This window comes from Bombina bombina, chromosome 5 (genome assembly GCF_027579735.1).
Source record: "Bombina bombina isolate aBomBom1 chromosome 5, aBomBom1.pri, whole genome shotgun sequence".
Classification (NCBI taxonomy): Eukaryota; Metazoa; Chordata; class Amphibia; order Anura; family Bombinatoridae; genus Bombina; species Bombina bombina.
Window position 1 is genome coordinate 504,559,470 of NC_069503.1, and position 18,050 is coordinate 504,577,519.

The window sequence follows — 18,050 nt, forward strand, 5'->3', positions numbered from 1 at the left end:
AAAATAATAAACTCTTGATTGAAGATCTTTTTCTAACACCTAATTTATCACCTCCTTGCACTTAACGTAGGCAAAGAGAATGACTGGGTTGGAAGGGAAGTGATATTTAACAGCTTTGCTGTGGTGCTCTTTGCCGCCTCCTGCAGGGCAGGAGTGGTATTCCCAATAGTAATAAAGATGATCTGTGGACTTATCATGTCATTAAAAAGAAATTGTATTTTCTTTCTGAATCATGAAAGAAGAAAAATGTGCGTTTCATGTCTTTAAGTTAGCGTTGACTTTTTTTATTTATTTTTTTAACCTAAATGAATGATTGTCACCTTTATTTTTAGTGATGGTAAATCCTATCTTTTATGAAACGCTGAAGTTTACCATCAATTTGATTCAAACCCATATAAATAAAAGAAAAACAACTAAAACAAAATGTAAGAGCAGTCATGGCTTTATTAAAAGAACAAATATCATCAGAAACACTTTATTAGCATTTTATTTAAATAACCAGTGGCCATACAAACTTTGTTGTCATAGCCAAATGACATCCAGGTTTCTAGTTGAAACAGAGAAGACGGAATTACACAAACACACACGTACTCCAGCGGTTACAAGATCTGCAAAATAAAATAAATATTGTGAGAATACAGAACAAAATTTCAAGTTTCTCCTACATACCCTAGAGTATAAACATGCAGTAGAAATGGTGTAAACGTTTCTCCTCTCAACAGGATCCATTTAAATAGATTGTACTCAGGGAACACCTAGGGCTGGTACCAACTCCTTAAGCAATATGCAGTTTTTCCTTTTAACTTGTTACCCTGTACAATGCTGCCCATTTAGCCCTAATGGGTAGGTTGAGGGGGGCCGCTACATTTTTTTAAAATAAATAAAACTAGATGGCGGAAACTAGAGGGGGAGGGTTAGAGAGTAGTGATCTCCCGAATAGTTCGCCGGCGAATAGTTCCCGGCGAATATAGCTTGTTCGCATTCGCAACGGCGGGTGAACATATGCGATGTTCGATTCGCCCCCTATTCATCATCATTGAGTAAACTTTGACCCTGTATCTCACAGTCTGCAGACACATTCCAGCCAATCAGCAGCAGACACTCCCTCCCAGACCCTCCCAGCTCTTGGACAGCAGCCATTTTAGATTCATTCGGAAGCTGCTTTCTTAGTGAGAGGAGGGACAGTGTAGCTGCTGCTGATTTAATAGGGAAATTGATAGCTATGCTAGTGTATTCAGTGTCCACTACAGTCCTGAAGGACTCATCTGATCTCTGCTGTAAGGACAGCACCCCAAAAAGCCCTTTTTAGGGCTGCTTTTTTTTCCCCTGTGTAATCTAATTGCAGTTGCCTGCCTGCCAGCGTGTGTGCCAGGCTTACGGCGTATACTGTGCCCACTTGCCCGTTGCCACCACTCATATCTGGTGTAACATTAGTGTAAATTTAAAAAAAAAACTTTTTTGACTGTGAAACATCAGTCTGCTAGTGTAATCTAGTTGCAGTTGCCTGCCTGCCAGCGTGTGTGCCAGGCCCACTTGCCCACAGTGCCACCACTCATATATGTTGTAACAGCAGTGTAAATTTAAAAAAAAAACTTTTTTGACTGTGAAACATCAGTCTGCTAGTGTAATCTAATTGCAGTTGCCTGCCTACCAGCGTGTGTGCCAGGCCCACTTGCCCACAGTGCCACCACTCATATCTGTTGTAACAGTAGTGTAAATTTAAAAATAAAACTTTTTTGACTGTGAAACATCAGTCTGCTAGTGTAATCTAATTGCAGTTGCCTGCCTGCCAGCGTGTGTGCCAGGCCCACTTGCCCACAGTGCCACCACTCATATCTGGTGTAACAAACAGTAGTGTAAATTAAAAAAAAAAAAATTTGACTGTGAAACATCAGTCTGCTAGTGTAATCTAATTGCAGTTGCCTGCCTGCCTGCCAGCTTGTCTGCCAGGCCCACTTGCCCACAGTGCCACCACTCATATCTGGTGTAACAAACAGTAGTGTAAATTAAAAAAAAAAAAACTTTTTTGACTGTGAAACATCAGTCTGCTAGTGTAATCTAATTGCAGTTGCCTGCCTGCCAGCGTGTGTGCCAGGCCCACTTGCCCACAGTGCCACCACTCATATCTGTTGTAACAGTAGTGTAAATTTAAAAAAAAAAAACTTTTTTGACTGTTAAACATCAGTCTGCTAGTGTAATCTAATTGCAGTTGCCTGCCAGCGTGTGTCCCAGGCCCACTTGCCCACAGTGCCACCACTCATATCTGTTGTAACAGTAGTGTAAATTTAAAAAAAAAACTTTTTTGACTGTGAAATATCAGTCTGCTAGTGTAATCTAATTGCAGTTGCCTGCCTGCCAGCGTGTGTGCCAGGCCCACTTGCCCACAGTGCCACCACTCATATCTGGTGTAACAAACAGTAGTGTAAATTAAAAAAAAAAAACTTTTTTGACTGTGAAACATCAGTCTGCTAGTGTAATCTAATTGCAGTTGCCTGCCTGCCAGCGTGTGTGCCAGGCCCACTTGCCCACAGTGCCACCACTCATATCTGTTGTAACAGTAGTGTCAATTTAAAAAAAAAAAACTTTTTTGACTGTTAAACATCAGTCTGCTAGTGTAATCTAATTGCAGTTGCCTGCCAGCGTGTGTGCCAGGCCCACTTGCCCACAGTGCCACCACTCATATCTGTTGTAACAGTAGTGTAAATTTAAAAAAAAAAACTTTTTTGACTGTGAAACATCAGTCTGCTAGTGTAATCTAATTGCAGTTGCCTGCCTGCCAGCATGTGTGCCAGGCCCACTTGCCCACAGTGCCACCACTCATATCTGGTGTAACAAACAGTAGTGTAAATTAAAAAAAAAAATTTTTGACTGTGAAACATCAGTCTGCTAGTGTAATCTAATTGCAGTTGCCTGCCAGCCTGCCAGCTTGTCTGCCAGGCCCACTTGCCCACAGTGCCACCACTCATATCTGTTGTAACAGTAGTGTAAATTTAAAAAAATAAACTTTTTTGACTGTGAAACATCAGTCTGCTAGTGTAATCTAATTGCAGTTGCCTGCCTGTCAGCGTGTGTGCCAGGCCCACTTGCCCACAGTGCCACCACTCATATCTGGTGTAACAACCAGTAGTGTAAATTAAAAAAAACAAAAACTTTTTTGACTGTGAAACATCAGTCTGCTAGTGTAATCTAATTGCAGTTGCCTGCCTGCCAGCGTGTGTGCCAGGCCCACTTGCCCACAGTGCCACCACTCATATCTGTTGTAACAGTAGTGTAAATTTAAAAAAAAAAAACTTTTTTGACTGTTAAACATCAGTCTGCTAGTGTAATCTAATTGCAGTTGCCTGCCTGCCTGCCAGCGTGTGTGCCAGGCCCACTTGCCCACAGTGCCACCACTCATATCTGTTATAACAGTAGTGTAAATTTAAAAAAAAAAAACTTTTTTGACTGTGAAACATCAGTCTGCTAGTGTATTCTAATTGCAGTTGCCTGCCTGCCAGAGTGTGTGCCAGGCCCACTTGCCCACAGTACCACCACTCATATCTGTTGTAACAGTAGTGTAAATTTAAAAAAAAAACTTTTTTGACTGTGAAACATCAGTCTGCTAGTGTAATCTAATTGCAGTTGCCTGCCTGCCAGCGTGTGTGCCAGGCCCACTTGCCCACAGTGCCACCACTCATATCTGGTGTAACAAACAGTAGTGTAAATTTAAAAGAAAAATCTTTTTTGACTGTTAAACATCAGTCTGCTAGTGTAATCTAATTGCAGTTGCCTGCCTGCCAGTGTGTGTGCCAGGCCCACTTGCCCACAGTGCCACCACTCATATCTGTTGTAACAGTAGTGTAAATTTTTTTAAAAAAACTTTTTTGACTGTGAAACATCAGTCTGCTAGTGTAATCTAATTGCAGTTGCCTGACTGCCAGCGTGTGTGCCAGGCCCACTTGCCCACAGTGCCACCACTCATATCTGTTATAACAGTAGTGTAAATTTAAAAAAAAAAACTTTTTTGACTGTGAAACATCAGTCTGCTAGTGTAATCTAATTGCAGTTGCCTGCCTGCCAGCGTGTGTGTCAGGCCCACTTGCCCACAATGCCACCACTCATATCTGTTGTAACAGTAGTGTAAATTTAAAAAAAATAAACTTTTTGACTGTGAAACATCAGTCTGCTAGTGTAATCTAATTGCAGTTGCCTGCCTGTCAGCGTGTGTGCCAGGCCCACTTGCCCACAGTGCCACCACTCATATCTGGTGTAACAAACAGTAGTGTAAATTTAAAAGAAAAAACTTTTTTGACTGTGAAACATCAGTCTGCTAGTGTAATCTAATTGCAGTTGCCTGCCTGCCAGCGTGTGTGCCAGGCCCACTTGCCCACAGTGCCACCACTCATATCTGTTGTAACAGTAGTGTAAATTTAAAAAAAAAACTTTTTTGACTGTTAAACATCAGTCTGCTAGTGTAATCTAATTGCAGTTGCCTGCCTGCAGCGTGTGTGCCAGGCCCACTTGCCCACAGTGCCACCACTCATATCTGTTGTAACAGTAGTGTAAATTTAAAAAAAAAACTTTTTTGACTGTGAAACATCAGTCTGCTAGTGTAATCTAATTGCAGTTGCCTGCCTGCCAGCGTGTGTGCCAGGCCCACTTGCCCACAGTGCCACCACTCATATCTGTTGTAACAGTAGTGTACATTTTTAAAAAATAAACTTTTTGACTGTGAAACATCAGTCTGCTAGTGTAATCTAATTGCAGTTGCCTGCCTGTCAGCGTGTGTGCCAGGCCCACTTGCCCACAGTGCCACCACTCATATCTGGTGTAACAAACAGTAGTGTAAATTTAAAGAAAAAACTTTTTTGACTGTGAAACATCAGTCTGCTAGTGTAATCTAATTGCAGTTGCCTGCCTGCCAGCGTGTGTGCCAGGCCCACTTGCCCACAGTGCCACCACTCATATCTGTTGTAACAGTAGTGTCAATTTTTAAAAAAAAAACTTTTTTGACTGTTAAACATCAGTCTGCTAGTGTAATCTAATTGCAGTTGCCTGCCAGCGTGTGTGCCAGGCCCACTTGCCCACAGTGCCACCACTCATATCTGTTGTAACAGTAGTGTAAATTTAAAAAAAAAAAACTTTTTTGACTGTGAAACATCAGTCTGCTAGTGTAATCTAATTGCAGTTGCCTGCCTGCCAGCATGTGTGCCAGGCCCACTTGCCCACAGTGCCACCACTCATATCTGGTGTAACAAACAGTAGTGTAAATTAAAAAAAAAAAAATTTGACTGTGAAACATCAGTCTGCTAGTGTAATCTAATTGCAGTTGCCTGCCTGCCTGCCAGCTTGTCTGCCAGGCCCACTTGCCCACAGTGCCACCACTCATATCTGTTGTAACAGTAGTGTAAATTTAAAAAAATAAACTTTTTTGACTGTGAAACATCAGTCTGCTAGTGTAATCTAATTGCAGTTGCCTGCCTGTCAGCGTGTGTGCCAGGCCCACTTGCCCACAGTGCCACCACTCATATCTGGTGTAACAACCAGTAGTGTAAATTAAAAAAAAAAAAAAACTTTTTTGACTGTGAAACATCAGTCTGCTAGTGTAATCTAATTGCAGTTGCCTGCCTGCCAGCGTGTGTGCCAGGCCCACTTGCCCACAGTGCCACCACTCATATCTGTTGTAACAGTAGTGTAAATTTAAAAAAAAAAAACTTTTTTGACTGTTAAACATCAGTCTGCTAGTGTAATCTAATTGCAGTTGCCTGCCTGCCTGCCAGCGTGTGTGCCAGGCCCACTTGCCCACAGTGCCACCACTCATATCTGTTATAACAGTAGTGTAAATTTAAAAAAAAAAACTTTTTTGACTGTGAAACATCAGTCTGCTAGTGTATTCTAATTGCAGTTGCCTGCCTGCCAGAGTGTGTGCCAGGCCCACTTGCCCACAGTACCACCACTCATATCTGTTGTAACAGTAGTGTAAATTTTAAAAAAAAACTTTTTTGACTGTGAAACATCAGTCTGCTAGTGTAATCTAATTGCAGTTGCCTGCCTGCCAGCGTGTGTGCCAGGCCCACTTGCCCACAGTGCCACCACTCATATCTGGTGTAACAAACAGTAGTGTAAATTTAAAAGAAAAATCTTTTTTGACTGTTAAACATCAGTCTGCTAGTGTAATCTAATTGCAGTTGCCTGCCTGCCAGCGTGTGTGCCAGGCCCACTTGCCCACAGTGCCACCACTCATATCTGTTGTAACAGTAGTGTAAATTTTTTTAAAAAAACTTTTTTGACTGTGAAACATCAGTCTGCTAGTGTAATCTAATTGCAGTTGCCTGACTGCCAGCGTGTGTGCCAGGCCCACTTGCCCACAGTGCCACCACTCATATCTGTTATAACAGTAGTGTAAATTTAAAAAAAAAAACTTTTTTGACTGTGAAACATCAGTCTGCTAGTGTAATCTAATTGCAGTTGCCTGCCTGCCAGCGTGTGTGTCAGGCCCACTTGCCCACAATGCCACCACTCATATCTGTTGTAACAGTAGTGTAAATTTAAAAAAAATAAACTTTTTGACTGTGAAACATCAGTCTGCTAGTGTAATCTAATTGCAGTTGCCTGCCTGTCAGCGTGTGTGCCAGGTCCACTTGCCCACAGTGCCACCACTCATATCTGGTGTAACAAACAGTAGTGTAAATTTAAAAGAAAAAACTTTTTTGACTGTGAAACATCAGTCTGCTAGTGTAATCTAATTGCAGTTGCCTGCCTGCCAGCGTGTGTGCCAGGCCCACTTGCCCACAGTGCCACCACTCATATCTGTTGTAACAGTAGTGTAAATTTAAAAAAAAAAACTTTTTTGACTGTTAAACATCAGTCTGCTAGTGTAATCTAATTGCAGTTGCCTGCCTGCAGCGTGTGTGCCAGGCCCACTTGCCCACAGTGCCACCACTCATATCTGTTGTAACAGTAGTGTAAATTTAAAAAAAAAACTTTTTTGACTGTGAAACATCAGTCTGCTAGTGTAATCTAATTGCAGTTGCCTGCCTGCCAGCGTGTGTGCCAGGCCCACTTGCCCACAGTGCCAACACTCATATCTGTTGTAACAGTAGTGTAAATTTAAAAAAAAAACTTTTTTGACTGTGAAACATCAGTCTGCTAGTGTAATATAATTGCAGTTGCCTGTCTGCCAGCGTGTGTGCCAGGCTCACAGCGTATACTGTGCCCACTTGTCCAGTGCCACCACTCATATCTTGTTTAATAGTAGTGTAAGTGTAAATTAAATTTTTTTTTTACTTTTTGGACTGTGAAACATCAGTCTGCTCTTTTGAGTCAGGCTCATAGCGTATACTGTGCCCACTTGCCCAGTGGCACCACTCATATCTTGTTTAATAGTATTGTAAGTGTACATTTAAGAAAAAATGACAGGCAGAGGCAGGCCACCCCGCAGGTGCCATCGTGGTCGTGGTGCTGTGATTCCCTTAGGCCCTAGAATAATAACCAGTGTTCAGAGGCCACGTACCATGAACTCGAAAAGTTCTGAGGAGGACATAGTTGACTTTTTGACACAGGACACCCAATCTTCTATAGCTTCCGCTCCGAACCTTGACGCACCATCCTCCTCCAGCTTATCTACGGGCACCTCTCAAGTTACCACTCGCCCGCCTGCCACCACCACCAACACTAGCACCACAGCCGCTTCACTTGATCAGGCAGAGGAGTTACTTACGCATCATTTGGAAGAAATGAGTGATGCGCAACCATCTTTGACAGAGGATGTAGATAACAGTGATATGTCTCAGTCAGGCAGCATTACAGACATGGACGTACGGTGTGATGATGATGATGTTGTACCCGCTGCTGCTTCCTTTGCTGATTTGTCAGATACAAGTGAAGCGGTTGATGATGACGATGCATCCGTGGATGTCACGTGGGTGCCCGCTAGAAGAGAAGAATAACAGGGGGAAAGTTCAAATGGGGAGACAGAGAGGAGGAGGAGGAGGAGACGAGTTGGAAGCAGGAGGAGGTCATCACAAGGAGCTAGTGGCACAGTCAGACAGCATGCATCGGCACCCAGGGTCAGCCAGACAGCACGCCAATCAACGCATGCTGTTACCACCACCAGAATGCCGTCATCGCAGAGCTCAGCAGTGTGGCATTTTTTTGTGTGTCTGCCTCTGACAACAGTGATGCCATTTGCAACCTGTGCCAAAAGAAACTGAGTCGTGGGAAGTCCAACACCCACCTAGGTACAACTGCTTTGCGAAGGCACATGATGGCACATCACAAACACCTATGGGATCAACACATGAGTAGGAGGACCGACCAAGCATCTTTTTCCATCTCCCAGTTCCTAAAATCCATGCCATATACACGTCCTCTGATCTATCTATTTATCTATCAAATCTATCTATCGTATCTATCAAATGTATATTGCATCTATTGATCTATCTATCTAATCTATGTATCTATCTATCAAATCTATCTATCTCGTGGCTGGACTGTTTTGTGACAGCCACTTGTGTTTCGGCCAAATGTCCGTCGGACAAATGTCCATCAGACAAATGTCCATCAGCTAAAAGCCCGGCCACGATTGCACGCGCAGTGCCCCAAATTTTAAGTAGGAGGACAGACCAAGCATCTTTTTCCATCTCCCGGTTCCTAAAATCCATGCCATATACACGTACCCCGATAGGGGGAGTAACAGGTATTAAACTGATCAGAATAGTACTACTTAACACACCACTCATATCTGGTGGCACAGTAAATTGCACGCACATTGCCCCAAATTTGAAGTAGGAGGACCGACCAAGCATCTTTTTCCATCTCCCGGTTCCTAAAATCCATGCCATATACACGTCCCCTGGCGCCGCAACTGCCTCTGGGAACCTTACCATGGGTCCCAGACCGCACGTCTTGTAATTCTCTGTCTGGGAAATTATATATCTATCAAATCTATCTATTTATCTATCAAATCTATCTATCGTATCCATCAAATGTATATTGCATCTATTGATCTATCTATCTAATCTATATATTTATCTATCTATCAAATCTATCTATCTCGTGGCCGGACTGTTTTGTGACAGCCACTTGTGTTTTGGCCAAATATCCGTCGGACAAATGTCCGTCGGATAAAAGTCCGGCCACGATTGCACGCGCAGTGCCCCAAATTTGAAGTAGGAGGACCGACCAAGCATCTTTTTCCATCTCTCGGTTCCTAAAATCCATGCCATATACACGTCGCCTAGAGCGGCGACTGCCTCTGGGAACCTTACCATGGGTCACAGACCGCACGTCTTGTAATTCTCTGTCTGGGAAATTATATATCTATCAAATCTATCTATCATATCTATCAAATGTATATTGCATCTATTGATCTATCTATCTAATCTATGTATCTATCTATCTCGTGGCCGGACTGTTTTGTGACAGCCACTTGTGTTTCAGCCAAATGTCCGTCGGCCAAATGTCCGTCGGCCAAATGTCCGTTGGCTAAAAGTCCGGCCACGATTGCACGCGCAGTGCCCCAAATTTGAAGTAGGAGGACCGACCAAGCATCTTTTTCCATCTCCCGGTTCCTAAAATCCATGCCATATACACGTCCCCTGGCGCCGCAACTGCCTCTGGGAACCTTACCATGGGTCCCAGACCGCACGTCTTGTAATTCTCTGTCTGGGAAATTATATATCTATCAAATCTATCTATTTATCTATCAAATCTATCTATCTATCATATCTATGAAATGTATATTGCATCTATTGATCTATCTATCTAATCTATGTATCCATCTATCTATCAAATCTATCTATCTCGTGGTTGTGCAAATGGACTGTTTGCGGTTGTTTGCGATGCGTTAAACGGGGAGTTTGGTCTGTCACTGTGAAGCGGGCGTAACCCTTACACTACCTGGTTGATACAACATCATACCTGATGTTTTAAAGCACGTTATTCCAAACAATTTAGGAATGTTAGGTGATTTATGCCCTTTATGGATTAAAACCAGACTCTGCATCAACTATGTAATTTTCCGTGGGAGTTTTGCCATGGATCTCCCTCCGGCATACAGTCCAGGTGTTAGTCCCCTTGAAACAACTTTTCCATCACTATTGTGGCAAGAAAGAGTGCCTGTGGGTTTTAAAATTCGCCTGCCTATTGAAGTCAATGGCTGTTCGCCCCGGTTCGCCCGTTCGCGAACGGTTGAGGACGTTCGCGTTCGCCGTTCGCAAACAGAAAATTTTCTGTTTGCGACATCACTATTAGAGAGCTGTTTGGATGGGGAGGGAGGTTAAATCTGTGCCTATAGTAATGTTTCTATTACAATGTTATGACTTCACATTTCACCCAAATAATACACACACACACACACACACAGGTCCCGCTTCCAACATTTAAGGGACAGTAAACCCTAAAAAGTTCATTTACAATTTCCAATTTACTTCTATTATTAAAAATGTACTTAGTGACTTAGCATTAATTGTGATTGCTAGGACAATGTTGTGTATTTTGAGTTCAGTCTGGTAACCATTTTCCAAAACCAAGTAAGCAGAACAATAAGAAGCAGGGAAACAAAAATCTAAGCATTGCAAGTTGTTAATGCTACATCTTCACAACCATTCATTCTTACCTGGGTTTCTGTAACGGAGAAAAGTTACAAAATTAGAGAGAGTAAAAATCTAGACAACATAATGCATTAAATGCGCCAAGTGTACAAAGTACAGAGTTAAAGTTGCCTTTCCCATATTTAAGCCAAATATTGTGAACATTACAATAGTAAAATTGGAGTTGTCAATACAGAAAGGACATAGATATAAAACAAGTCTGCCAAAAGCCAATTGAAATGCAGACAGACAACCAAAAAGATTTGCAATCTGATTAGCTTCCCATGAACACAGACAGTGAGTGCAGTCCGCACCCTACTCCCCACTGTCCGTGAACACTTCAGCAGACACAGAATTCAATGTGTTCATGGTTACCATATACTATACATAATAAACATATAAAGAATAATAATAATAATAATAATAATAATAATAATAATAATATTAGATCACAGTTCAAAAAGTTGATACATTTAATGTTTCCAAATATTACTTTTGGTAACAGGGTTTGCTTATGCAAACAAGTTGAAACTTACAAGTTGACCATTTTAGCGATTTATTTATTTTTGTCTTGTTTGGGAGTTTGAAAAAAAAAAACTGGTTGAATCCTTGGTATCCTTGAATTTTGTAAACACAAATTTAAAAAAAAACAAAACAAAAAAAAACACAACAACAACTTACCAACACGATGACTTTAAATAACGTTCCCAATGAAGTCTCATTTTGTGGAGCAGAATGACGTAACCAATGTTGAGCAGCAGATGTTCAAAGTAAATTTGTAGCAATCCTTTCCATGCAGCAAACAGAATTCGAGGACAAGTGTCCCAAAGGGTACAGATTGGAATCTGCCTAGCTATCCATGATCACAGGCAGCGGGAACAGTCCACACTCTGCTCCTGTGGTCTGTGAACACTTCAGCATGTACAGAATTCAATGTGTACTGAAACTTACCAACGTGGCATTCTGGTCATGCCTGAGAATGAAAGAATCTGGTTTAATCCTTGGAATCCTTGAATGGTGTAGACGCACCAGGATGACTTGACGTAATGTTCCCAACAAAGTCTAATTTTGTGGAGCAGAATGACATAACCGATGTTGAGCAGCAGATGTTCAACTTAAATTTTTAGTAGTCCTTTTCATGCAGAGTAGCTTGAAAGGATAACCTTGAGCAAACGTTCAGGGGAGATGTACAGGAGACAAATTAACACATTCACAACAAATAAAGACAAAAAAATGTCAAAAACAAAAAAGGCATTTGAGGTACAGATTGGAATCTGTTTAGCTTTCCATGATCACTGGTGGTGAGAGCAGTCGGCCGCCCTGTCCCCACTGCCTGTGAACACAGTTGTCATCCACAGAATACAATGTGTACTTCCTGCCTTTGTTGCGGCAATTTCACAAGAAATAACAATTGGATCAGTACATGAATAAACATTAAATCATAAAACCTCACCAAAACAGCAGCATTAGGTTTCTGCTTTATAAAGTTATAAAGCAGTTTGTTACACAATTTAATCTTATCTATGGGAAAGGCAACAGTAGCCCCAGTGAGTCCTTACCTGTGACCTGTCCTCTTGCAACCTGGGTGTGAGGTTTTTGCAAACATTCTACACTTCATCTTATCGGCCAGTAGTGATTGCATAAAAGCGTTTCTTACATAGACACAGTAAAGGTGAAGAGCGCTCTTTGTACCTTATGACTTCTTTCTTCACATTGCTAGATCTGTTGAGAGAAAACAAAGTTTCAGTTCCTGCACAGCACTATATAAGTAGCTATAAAAAGTATTGATTTATTTTTAGTAATCACTAAAAGGCAAATTCCAAGAAGGGGGGGGTGCTTCACGCACTACATAATCAAAATACTATGATCATTCATGAACAGATTATAAGAGCAAAACTTTTTCCAATATCTGTCTCACAATATCTCTGTCTCTAATATAATTTGTTTTACAAGGATGTGTATAAAAAAATGACCCATAGGGACACAGAAAAAAAAATCCTAAAAGTGCTAAAATAAAGAGGGGGAGGGGACACAACACAAATAAAATATTTAACCTTAAGGGACTTCCGGGCGGCGGCCATCTTACTGGTCGCACTGAGCTTCAGCTCCTGAGTCACTCACCACCTTTATCTAGAAGTCAGCTGAAATATTGATATTAGGTCATTTAGATAGGTGGAGAAGCTCGTCTGAAGGCACTCTCACCCAAAAGATAGGGTTTTAGATTGTGGTGCGGCTCTCCCAGCCCTCGGTACCGGACTTTTTACTTTTACTTTTTACTTTTTACTATCTCTGAAGCCTCATCTGTCCTCACGAAAGCTGTGCCTTGCTGTGCAGCCAGTGCTCTACGTGGCAAGATATTCTACAGTGAGCTACACACATATTGGAACAGAATGAACACCAGAGACACTTCGCTACTAGCTACTTTTGCTAGATTGCTGGACATTCAACTTACAATTATTTCAGACCACCTGACTAAGGACTGGGGTAGTGTTGGTACTCCTAAGTATACAACAAGCTCCCAAAAGATACCAGACACTACATTTGAAGTAGAAGAAATAGGTTGGGAAAAACCTACCCTGCTAGAAGAGACAACTACTGCTCCACTCGACTCCGCGCTCCGGAGTGAGCATGGAGCTTCTCCAGAGAGTGGAGGCCGAAACGGGTGCTTCGAGAGAGAGGAGTTCCCCTCTGGCCCTGTGATTGGGAGCATCTGGTTACCATCGAGTACACAAAGGCTATCAATTCAGAAGGGGAGAGAGCGGGAAGAACCAGCCTGCTATACTTACGCTGGAGGTAGTGTGCTATATGGCTCTGAGTGGCTGATTGGGGCTGTTGGAGTTCTGGAGCCAGAGCATACGTCACGATCCGGTATAGGAGCGGAGGCAGAATACAACCAGGCCGCCAGGAAAATTGCGCTTGAGAAACAGTGGTAACGCTTTCCAAGTCTTTACTTTGCCCAGTTTGCGAATGGAAGGGCTGACCAGATCTTGCATGCAGAACGGGCAGCTTCATGTGACACCTCAGGAGATCTGCAGGCTTTGACATGGCTGGTTCCCATGGCGGTCCCAGGCAGTTTGTCAGCGGGTGGGTTGATAACACTGAACCGCAGAAGTGGGGTAGGATAGTAAGCCGCTCTCTTCAAAGCTCACATTGACTGGTTCTAATAGTCATTTCCTCAAACTTTTAGAGACTTCGACATATTGCCTGGAACTATCTATGACGACCTAGGAGTCTGAAGCCTTAATTTTCCAGATATATTTTAGATATGTGGCTTGGGTTTTGGGTTACTTAGCTGCTGCCTCTGGTTTAATTGTTTTATTTAGTTGCGAACTGTACCGCCAATTACACCCATGACATTTGTCCCATCACTGGCCCTGACAATCATTGCTGTGTACATGAGCGATTTGCCTGTTTAGTGTGTTAACGTTTTTACTGCTCTTGAAAAAGTCGATTCAATCATTGAAACGCGTAGAGCCAAGATAAAAAAGAGCCTTTTAACCATGTTTTAATAAATATTTGTTTGCTACAACAAGTATTTTGCTGCCTTTCTTGGAAGTAATTTAAAGCTACCTACCACCTTTTGAGGAGCCGGATTCCGAATTTATCGGAGTGAGTATATTGCACATTTTATCTCGCAAAAGATACAATTACCTGCAGTGCAATTTCCATTATCTACAGATACTAAAGCACAGTGTGGGAAAACTGGGACAAAGATCCTTTTGAAGAAGCTGAACTCTGAAATTTTTCGGAGTGAGTATACTGCACATTATTTTGTTGTCAACTCCTGCAAATCACAAGTTAAGTTTCTTTCTTCAGTGTGCACGTCAATATATACGAGATTCAAGACCAGCGCCTCTATACATTTGATCTATTAGCATCTATACCTATGTATGCTATTGTTAAAATGCCTGAAAAATATATTCCTACCAGGACGATGCAATCTAAAGTACTACAAGAATAAACATAGATACCAAGCTTCTCCACTAGGTGGGAGTAAAGTTTCACTCATCGATTTAAAAATGTATCACTGCTTTTCCAGTTCTATCTACTTTAGAGCAGCACTCAGACTCCTGAGATATTCCTCCAGAGTGACACGGAGTAACATTTTGTATAAACCCCCCTGTCCCTTAGTATTTAATCTGTGATAATAATAATTCACTCTGCCATATACTTTTTATACCAAACTGTTATTGTCCTTTATGCAATCCGTTTTGGCATTATTCCATAAAATATCTTGGGTCCAAAAGTGGCCCGGTTTGTTATTTTATTCTCGTTCCCCAAACTTCCCCCATTATTTCATCAATCTAGTCCAGGAGGTGCAAAAGAGGCCCCCTTATATCTTTTGGGGAAATTACTATTTCATTTTATAACTCACTATCTTTCAAGGGGATACACCTTAATAGAATAAATGAGGTTCTCTTTTTATTTGTTTTCTTAGGCAATTAGTGTTCTTATATTTTGATAAGTTCCTATTTGGAGATTATGGTTATGTCAGTGACTTCTTCTCTTGTATGTTTGGAACTATGTGACATAATTTGCCTGTTGTATTTATTTATTTTACCACCTCAATAAAAAAAATGCAAAAAAAACTTAAACATTGCTTTATAAATCAAACACCCTAGAGATACTAAAACCAACCCTGCTGATGGCATTCCTTGACCATATTAATAATAATAATAATACAAAAGTGTACAATAAAGTCAAATTTAAACATTAATGATTCAACTACAGTATGTCATTTTAAACAACTTTCCAAATTTATTTATATTACCAAATTTGCTTTGTTCTTTAGGTATCTTTGTTGAAGCGTAAAGCTAAGTAGGCTGAAAATAGCTCAGGAGTGTGCACGTCTTTAGCACTCTATGGCAGCAGTGTATGTAGAACATTGCTATCAACAATAACATGGTTGCAAACAATGCAGCCAGGTGGCTAAAGATATGTGCACACTCCTAAACTCACCTAAGATAATTCTTTTAACAAAGGATACCACGATAACTAAGCAAAATTGATATCAGAATTACAATTGAAAAGTTTTTTTTAAATATAATGCTCTATCCAATCCATTTAGGTTTAAGGTTTTACTTTACTGTCCCTTTAAGCCACTGGCTGTTATGATCCTATGTGCAAGCAAGTACATTGAACATATACATTAATACAAAGCTGCCTAGGCTCTGAGATCAGGTCAATGTCAATCTTGCATAAGAAGCTAAAGCGTTTTTTGTTTTATCTTGGTTAAAAAATAAAATGGTAGCTACAGGGAGTGCAGAATTATTAGGCAAATGAGTATTTTGACCACATCATCCTCTTTATGCATGTTGTCTTAATCCAAGCTGTATAGGCTCAAAAGCCTACTACCAATTAAGCATATTAGGTGATGTGCATCTCTGTAATGAGAAGGGGTGTGGTCTAATGACATCAACACCCTATATCAGGTGTGCATAATTATTAGGCAACTTCCTTTCCTTTGGCAAATTGGGTCAAAAGAAGGACTTGACAGGCTCAGAAAAGTCAAAAATAGTGAGATATCTTGCAGAGGGATGCAGCACTCTTAAAATTGCAAAGCTTCTGAAGCGTGATCATCGAACAATCAAGCGTTTCATTCAAAATAGTCAACAGGGTCGCAAGAAGCGTGTGGAAAAACCAAGGCGCAAAATAACTGCCCATGAACTGAGAAAAGTCAAGCGTGCAGCTGCCAAGATGCCACTTGCCACCAGTTTGGCCATATTTCAGAGCTGCAACATCACTGGAGTGCCCAAAAGCACAAGGTGTGCAATACTCAGAGACATGGCCAAGGTAAGAAAAGCTGAAAGACGACCACCACTGAACAAGACACACAAGCTGAAACGTCAAGACTGGGCCAAGAAATATCTCAAGACTGATTTTTCTAAGGTTTTATGGACTGATGAAATGAGAGTGAGTCTTGATGGGCCAGATGGATGGGCCCGTGGCTGGATTGGTAAAGGGCAGAGAGCTCCAGTCCGACTCAGACGCCAGCAAGGTGGAGGTGGAGTACTGGTTTGGGCTGGTATCATCAAAGATGAGCTTGTGGGGCCTTTTCGGGTTGAGGATGGAGTCAAGCTCAACTCCCAGTCCTACTGCCAGTTTCTGGAAGACACCTTCTTCAAGCAGTGGTACAGGAAGAAGTCTGCATCCTTCAAGAAAAACATGATTTTCATGCAGGACAATGCTCCATCACACGCGTCCAAGTACTCCACAGCGTGGCTGGCAAGAAAGGGTATAAAAGAAGAAAATCTAATGACATGGCCTCCTTGTTCACCTGATCTGAACCCCATTGAGAACCTGTGGTCCATCATCAAATGTGAGATTTACAAGGAGGGAAAACAGTACACCTCTCTGAACATTGTCTGGGAGGCTGTGGTTGCTGCTGCACGCAATGTTGATGGTGAACAGATCAAAACACTGAAAGAATCCATGGATGGCAGGCTTTTGAGTGTCCTTGCAAAGAAAGGTGGCTATATTGGTCACTGATTTGTTTTTGTTTTGTTTTTGAATGTCAGAAATGTACATTTGTGAATGTTGAGATGTTATATTGGTTTCACTGGTAAAAATAAATAATTGAAATGGGTATATATTTGTTTTTTGTTAAGTTGCCTAATAATTATGCACAGTAATAGTCACCTGCACACACAGATATCCCCCTAAAATAGCTATAACTAAAAACAAACTAAAAACTACTTCCAAAACTATTCAGCTTTGATATTAATAAGTTTTTTGGGTTCATTGAGAACATGGTTGATGTTCAATAATAAAATTAATCCTCAAAAATACAACTTGCCTAATAATTCTGCACTCCCTGTATATTGCCCAAGAACATACTATTTTATGTCCATTTGAAGAGACAAGATACATCCTATGACTAACATGAACTGCTTTCCCTATTCCTTTAAGGATAAAAGTCTATTAAAAGTACAATCATGCCACAAAAATAGATAATAAAGAACAAGAGGGGCGCCTCATGTGTGCATCAATATATCCATATATGTGAAATCAAAGAAAAAAAGCCAAATGGGTACTCACCATTGGCCCAAGTACACTTATGTACTAGTAGAAGCTGGCTGGTATCTTCAGGTGTACCAGCTAAACCTCTCACTCTAAACATATGGGGCGCAATCCGATATACGGTGCAGGTTTCGGCGCAAGTGTGGAAACCTGCGTCGCCCGTAGTTTCAGCTCGCAACTCGAGCTATCTTATATACGCACCGTCAGATGCTAAAGTGCCGTAAGTCTGACAAACTAGTGATGTCCAGAAATCTGCGTAAGTACACATTTTTGGAGTCGCCAGTGACTTACGGCACTTTAGAAACTGCCGCCGCATAAAAAAACTGACTAAGTTATAAAATCACCCGTTACTGTCTAACACGCCTCCCAAACATAACCCAACACATATACCCCTCTATCCGCAATCCCCCCTCTCACTCCTAACAATAAATATATTAACCCCTAAACTGCCGCTCCCGG